The sequence below is a fragment of the Anabrus simplex genome, chromosome 6, assembly GCF_040414725.1.
Source record: "Anabrus simplex isolate iqAnaSimp1 chromosome 6, ASM4041472v1, whole genome shotgun sequence".
NCBI lineage: Eukaryota > Metazoa > Arthropoda > Insecta > Orthoptera > Tettigoniidae > Anabrus > Anabrus simplex.
In genome coordinates, this window is record NC_090270.1 from 198,891,286 (window position 1) to 198,899,255 (window position 7,970).

Consider the following 7,970-nt stretch of genomic DNA (forward strand, 5'->3'; position numbering starts at 1 on the left):
CCACTGCATTAGCTTTACTACACCTTGATTCAATCTCACTTACCACATGACCATCCTAGGAGAACACACAACCTAAAAACTTGAAATTATCTACATGTTCCAGCTTTGTATCACCAATTCTGTTGAATTTCTTACCTACTGACATCAATTTAGTCTTCTAAAGGCTAATCTCCATACCATACTCATTGCACATATTTTCAAGTTCCAAGATATTAGACCGCAAGCTTTCAGCACAATCTGCCATTAAGAACAAGTCGTCAGCTTAGGCCAGACTGCTTACTACATTTCCACCTAACCGAATCCCTCCCTGCCACTTTATACCTTTCAGCAGATGATTCATGTAAACTATGAACAGCAAAGGTGAAAGATAACAGCCTTGTCTAACCCGTGTAAGTACCCTGAATCATTCTACCATCAATTCTCACTGCAGCTCAATTGTCAACATAAATGCCTTTGATTAATTTTAATAATCTACCATTGATCCCATTGTCCCCCAGTATGGTGAACACCTTTTCTCTCGGTACCATGTCATATACTTTCTCTAGATCTATGAAACATAAACACACGCGTCTATTCCTCTCGTAGCATTTTTCAATTACCTGGCGCATACTGAGAATCCTTTACCTTCCACTCCTCCAAAGGCCTTCGTGGCCTGTACTGAGGTGACTTTGCTTTGCTTTGCTTTGCTTTGCTTTTACTTGACGGATGTTAAAAAGGGAAGAGCAGAGTGTGGGGACAGAATCTTAGGAAGAGAGGGGAAAAATGAAATGAACAGTATTTTGGGTAATTCGGGTAAACTCATAATAGATTCCAGGACAGGTGGAGGAAATACGAGGGTTAATCTGACCATTGTTAACCTCGGCACGTGATGGGGTAGAGTGGTTAGCTCTACGCCCGGCCGCCTTTGCACCCAAGAATTAACCTGGTACTCATTTTTGGTGTAGGCTGAGTGAACCTCAGGGCCATATGCACCTCCGGAAGTGGAAATCTCGTTTCTTAAATTTTACGACTTCCTGACGGGGATTCGAACCCACGTCCTTCCGGGCGAACCGAGCACGCCTTTACCGCCTCGGCCAGGCAGCCCCTAACATCCGTCAAGTACATTTTGTAATCTCTTCCTAGTTATCTCCCCTTACCCGAATATCACTTACTCCTTAACATCCAGATGCATCCTCTTTGCTGACTCAGCCAGTTCTACTTTCTTTCTTCCATAAGCCCCGTCAATATTGATAGCTCCCCACTGAATTCCATTTCGTTCGCCAAGTTGCTCCCCAGGATTCCCTCGCCTGTCAAGAGGGAGTGCGACTCCGTTACTCCCATGGGTCCGAGGGTTGTTTAAAATGTTCTGAGCTCGGTAAATTCATGAAGCAGGATGCTACCCTACTTACACATAGTCCAAGTGATGATCTCTATTCTAACGGGTTAGGGACCATCGGTGGATTGTATAGTCCTAGTCGCCTGAGAACAAGGAGGGTTATAATTCAGAATACGGCCGAGATGTCAACTCCCATTCCGTAGCAACTGGTATCCCGACTCACAGGACCACTTAGTAGGCCACTCAGACGTTGGCCATGGTTTAAGAACTAGGACGCCAAAATAACACATGAAGATATTCTATGATCTATAAAATTCAAAACAAATTAGTCCACTCAAACACATCATAATTACCAATTCACAGATTCATAATTATGAAACAAGAATTATTTATACTATTCACTACAGTCAGATTCAATTAGTTATGGTCAAAATTATTTTAGGCAGTTTTCCATAACTATGTATAACTGACTTCCAAAAAATATTAAAAAATTTACCAACTTTATCTATTTACAAGAGTAATGTAACTAAATACTTAAAGTAGTATGGTAATTATGTTTAGGAAGCTTTGACCTATCTATTACATCATGTTAAATTATATATATTTACTGTATTTTATTTTGTAATTACATTGTGAATATAGCCGCCATTGTAATTTGTTTATACTGCACCAAGAAGAGCCTTGGCTCAGGTGCCTATAGTGAAATAAAATATTTTAAAAAGCGGTATGTTTTTAAGGAAAAACTTCGATCACAGGGGCGTAGTGCAATGGCGGGTTGATGTATGCTCATCATCATCCAGTCGTTTTGCTCATTGCTGAGCGTCGAGACCTCATAATTCTATCATTTCTGTGTCGCAGCCTTGACGAGATACTTTCATCCAGAGCGGTTTTCAGCTTTCTTCAAAATGATCTGAAGAGGTAGGCCAGTGATCTTCTCCGCTGATCTAACCATCTACTTGCTGTTCTTCCTCATGGTCTACTGCCTTCAACTTTGCCTTGCAAAATGGTCTTTTCCAAGTTCAAGAAAGAGTTTCATGTGGTACGCTGGTTCGTTATGTCCCTGTGTGTTTTCAATGATTGATGTAGTACGTATTGTAGTAAATGAGTTCTAACATGGAAATTACACTCTGTATATGACTTCATGTTTCACGTGAGTACCCCATTTGCAAAACATGTTGTGTCAATGGAAAATAATTTTGCCTTCTTGTGACAAGTTGGCCCTTAATACCTCCTCTATCGACAAGGCAACATATAATTTTGCTGTATATGTTCTATCCATGGTGAAGTGAATACAAATCTTAAGTAGAGATCTAACGTGCGTTATGTCATGCAGCTATGACTAGAATGCATGATGCTGTGTTTCAGGGTGCAATAATTTCAAATGTCGTATTTTTCAGTGGACAACAAATGTCATTAAAATATTGCTTATACAAAGTAATACTGTTCTCATACGTAGGTCGAGTCATAAGTCATGGCAACTATTTTTTTTTCTCGCGAAGAGGAGACAACACGGAAAATCTAAGATGCTTTTGGAAACGTACGGTATGTACTTGCGTATGATGCGACTAGATGGTGTACGTAAACAATAGTGTGGGTCTAAGCATGCCCCCAAGTTCAGAGCGTCACAAAATGGAAGTCCACAAGCAGGAACAACGATCGTATATTAAAATAGCAGTTATCCGCGGCAGAAATGCACGCCAATGCCATGCAGAGCTGCGGGAAGCATTACGTGTGCATGCCATGCATTTCGGAGAGAGGTGTCACACGTCAGTGATACAAATGCAGCGAATGGTATTCAGCGCCTGCCCCACCGCTGGCAACGCACAGTGGACACCTTGGGTGATTATTTCGAAGTCTATAATCAGTGGAGACCTGTCCTTTGTACTCAGTCTTATGTATTTGCTGTCTATATCATAATAAAACAATGTTTACCAATGGCCTGTGTTCTGTCACTTTCCTACGAGAATCTCCTGAAGTCAGAATTTGTCTTCAGGCACTATGCATAAGTACATTCCCTATATTTCCAAATGCATATCTTAGATTTTCCGTTTTGTCTTCTGTTCACGATAAAAAAATAGTTGCCCTGACTTATGACTCGACGCTCGTATTTGTTTGTGTTGATTATTGTGCTAAAGTCTAAGAAGCTCTGCTGTAAAGTGTAATAATGTAATTAAAATGTAATGATAATAAACGATGCAATAACATGTTTTATTTATTACTTAATTTCTATGTTGCTGTCCCGTTGCAGTTTCAGAGCAACCTGTTCGAGTAACTCATTATTTTCAGTCTCAGTTTTTAAAAAGATTTCAGCTGTATTATGTTCCTCGTACAGCTGCTATGTCAAAAATGTGTAGTACTGCCTTTTGACGAAATTCCATTTGAGCTAGAATTGCATGCACTCGTACTATGTTTCGAAAAGTGTTTAAACTAAATTCAATTCAATTTAAGTAAATACATACTTGGAATTTGTTTTCCTTCATTTCCCACCAAACTGTTTACATGGATATAACACGTTTTGCAAACGGGGAACTCACTTGTTTGTTCCCTTCTGTTACTTAAATTACTCTGTTTAGAAAGATCCTTCCACTAAACGACTACATTTATGTTTTCCCTGGATCGTTTTATAAAGGTTTCTCTGTACTGTAGTATAGGTCTATGTCCATACAGTGTAAATACGTTAGAAAGTGGTGGAGAAAGATATTTCGAGTAATATGCACACCATGTCCTTCGGTTTCTTTGTTTTTTCATGCCAATACGAACGAAAAAGCGGGCTAAAGCTTTACTCGATGACCCAGTACATCTGTCCTCACGTAGGAACAAGTCTGTGTCTATGAAATTATCTTATCATGCAGCCGATTATATCCATTGAACTTCATTTTACTACTACAGATTCTGTTATACAGCTGATGTTAAGTTAAAATCCTGGAGAGAACCCACACGCTGGTCACGATGAAAATGATGTCCATGACCGCATTCCAACCGGAAAGTCCAAAAACTATTCGTGACGTGGTTATTGGCGACTTGCTGGCGTCTGTTTGTTATGTCTCTAGCAAGCACATGATAAAACATTGATCCTAAGCAGCAAGTTCTTCACACTACTCGAAGTATATACACAGTTTCCAGATTCCATTTACGCACAGAGTCCTCTGGGGTGTAGGTTACATACATAAGAAATACCTGACAACAAATGCGCGTAAATAAGTAAATAAACAAATAAATAAATAAATATGTTGACATTAATTATACACTGTTATAGTGTGTCTCCGTGGCTCAGGTGGCAGTGCGCCGGCCTCTCGCCGCTGCGTTCCGTGGTTCAAATCCCGGTCACTCCATGGGAGATTTGTGCTGGACAATACGGAGGCGGATGAGGTTTTTCTCAGGATACTCCGGTTTTCCCTGTCATCTTTCATTCCAGCAACACTCTCCTGTATCATTTCATTTCATCTGTCAGTCATTAATCACTGCCCCAGAGGAGTGTGACAGGCTTCGGCAGCCGGCAAAATTGCTATCCCCATCGCTACATGGGGCTTCATTCATTTCATTCTTGACCTGGCTGAATGACTGGAAACAGGATGTGCATTTTCATACACTGTTATACGTTTCAGTATTCGTTCGGTTAATGGGCTGAATGGTGAACGTATTAGTCTTCTATTCAGAGAACCCCAGATTCGATCCCTGGCCAGCTTGGGGATCATATTTGCCTCAATTCCTCTATTTCAAGGACTGGGTCTTTGTGATAGCCTCAAAATCCATTTCTTCATTTGCATTCAAGCCACCATACTGCCATCCACGATAAAAGCACGCAATAGTCGTGACCTTACCAGAGTGTAGGAAAAGCGTAATAATAATAATAATAATAATAATAATAATAATAATAATAATAATAATAATAATAATAATAATAATAATAATGTAGTTGAAAAGGTACTGTGCGTGCAGGTCACTTCCACGGGGGGTGTGCCTAAAAAAGAGTTGCACCACCTGGGGATAACGACACGAATTTACATTATGCAAGTTAAAAAATACTGTACTTTATTGATCCGGCTTCAACCCTGTCGTAGTTCTACAGTCGAACCTCAACATCTTGAATCTCGAATTTTCAGTATCTCGAAGTAACTTAAATTTCCCGGCCCTTTGTCCTATTCTTCATGTGTATTTATTTCTCTACTACTCGAAATTCGGCTACACGAATTTCTCGATTTCTCGCAGAAAACATTCCCTCCCTTGAAGCAAAAATACTCTGCAACTCGTATTTTGTGCAACATTAACTCTGTAATACGGCATTTTTGGTTTGTGATGAACAGTTAACAAGTAAAGAAAGAGTTACAGTAATGCTGGGAGCTAATATGACGGGAACCGAAAAACTAACACTTTTAGTAATCGGAAAATCGTCGAAACCTCGCTGTTTCTCGGGTGTGAATTAATTACCGGTCACGTACGAAAGCAACCCCCCCCCCCCCCGAAGTCGCGGATGACAAGCTCCATTTACGCATCTCGGCTGCGTGGTATTGACGAAACGTTTTAACGTGAAGTGGGGAAAGCTTAACAGTAACAAACAGAAGAGACTAACGGTTTTTTTCCAAAGCTCTTAACGGACGCATGTTTCTTGTTTCACTACTGTATGTACTGTATCCTGTCTTCTAAAAAGTTACTATAATAAGGTTTATAATAAAAGTGATGCCGTAAACTAGTTTGTATATTTTAAAATACTGTAAAAAATAATGTATTCAGTATACGTTCGTAGATTCAGTTATGTGCTATAGGCTGCATGCTCGAAAACGGTATTTTCTGTATCTCGAAATTTCGATAACTCGAAATGAAATTTAGCTCCCCACGTGATTCGAGATGTCGAAGTTCCACTGTATACACAATCTCCGGGTGCTTAACTGAATGGTCAGGTTAGCAGCCTTCGGCTCAGAGAGCATCGAGTTCGACTCCTGGCCGGGTGGGAGATTTTAGCCACGTGTTGTTAATTCGTCTGGCTCAGGACTAGGGGTTACGTCTCAAAACTCACGAGTTTCAAAACTCACGGTCTAAAATTAGTTACAAATAGTATCAAAACTCACGACTACAAACTGGTAGCTAAAGTAAACATTCTAATGAGTCTCAAAATTCACGACTCCGGACAGCAGGTGTTTGCGATGACCGCATGAGGGATGAGGTTCCTGGTGACTCACGCTTCCCTTACGACAGGCAGGGGATGCTGTGGATGTATCCCAAGCCACAGTGGAACCTTACTCCATTGATCACTCCGGAATGGTTTGGAATTAAATCTGGGCTTTCAGCCCGTAATCTAGTGATTATAAATTGGTTGCACAGTGTGGACGCGTGTTTTGTATGTCTTACATGATTGTACAAGACTGACGATTAAACGTTATGTGTAGACGAGTCGTTTGCTGATACAGAAACTAAGCGGACTCAAGTACAAAATCAGCATAAAACTGTCTGTAATCTACGCTATTCCTCATCTTCGCTGGCGAGACCTAGGCCCGATTTTATCAACACATGTTAGTACTTGACAAGCTGTTAAATAATTTTAACATACAATTTAAGAAAATTTGCGTTTCGTTAACAACTGTTAACGTTAACATATCGTCCCTGTTCTGCCAAAACGGCGAATGTGACAATGCTCTTCCTATCCATTACTTCCCTTAAGACTGGTCACGCCTTCCAGCCAGATATTGATACGCGGTCCATCAGAACAATTTTCGTTGAGTTCATTTTCCCATGCGCGTGTGTAAAGGAAAATGAACCTTAAATACATCACACTCTAGGAGTGGGAAAATGTCATGCTAACATACATTCCTTCAGTATGGTACAGTAAAGGTCATTTCCCTTTACACAAGCGCATAGGAAAATGAACTCAACGAAAATTGTTCTGATGGACCGCATATCAATATATGGCTGAAGGCGTGACCAGTCTTGAGGGAAATAATGGATAGGAAGAGCATTGTCACATTCGCCGTTTTGGCAGAACAGGGACGATCTGTTAAACTTCGTGTTAAAGTTAACATCAGCCATTTCCCGTGTTTACAGTGCTGAGCTATGAGCTGAATCAAATTTGTTACTTTCAATGAGCGTTACATAGTCTCATCATTGGCTTTGACTATATGAAAGTGACTGAGGAGCATCAATTACGACTTCAACGCAACATCAATATCCCTATTAAGCCTCGAGATAGCTCCCCCTGCAGCCACTGCTGCCACGAACCCTGTCCCACAGACCCAGATAACAATATCAATTATTAAGTCACTACGTCCCCTCTTAACGCCAACGGCCGTAGCCGTGTTGAAACACCGGATCCCGTGAGATCTCCGAAGTTAAGCAACATTGGGCGTGGTCAGAAGTTGGATGGGTTGCCACGCGCTGTTGGTGGGGGTAAGGGAATGGAGGAGCGGAAAGGAACTGGCCACCCTACCGCACGTAAACTCCGGCTCAGGAACACCTCTGCGGAGGTTCGGACCTGCCTTCGGGCAGAATAACACTTACCTATCCCCTCTTAACAAACTCCTACTAACTCTAGCACCTTCTCAGCCACTCCGCACCGAGTGATTTGTTACCTGAACTTGATGGATGAATAAGAATAAAACTTGTTCCTTCATTGTATTATATTCAAAAATGTATGCCACTTCGATATTTTTTTTTCTATTTGCTT

General features: G+C 40.9%; 1 long non-coding RNA gene across 1 annotated transcript in view; it reads left to right on the forward strand.

Annotated features, from left to right (window-relative positions):
* The window catches only part of LOC136876068 (uncharacterized), a 190,653-nt gene extending 188,402 nt beyond the window's left edge, over positions 1-2,251 (forward strand). Inside the window, exon 3 of the long non-coding RNA XR_010860530.2 lies at positions 2,174-2,251. This is a non-coding gene — a long non-coding RNA (uncharacterized lncRNA). The remainder of the gene's footprint in view (positions 1-2,173) is intronic.
* The last annotated feature ends 5,719 nt before the right edge of the window (positions 2,252-7,970 follow it).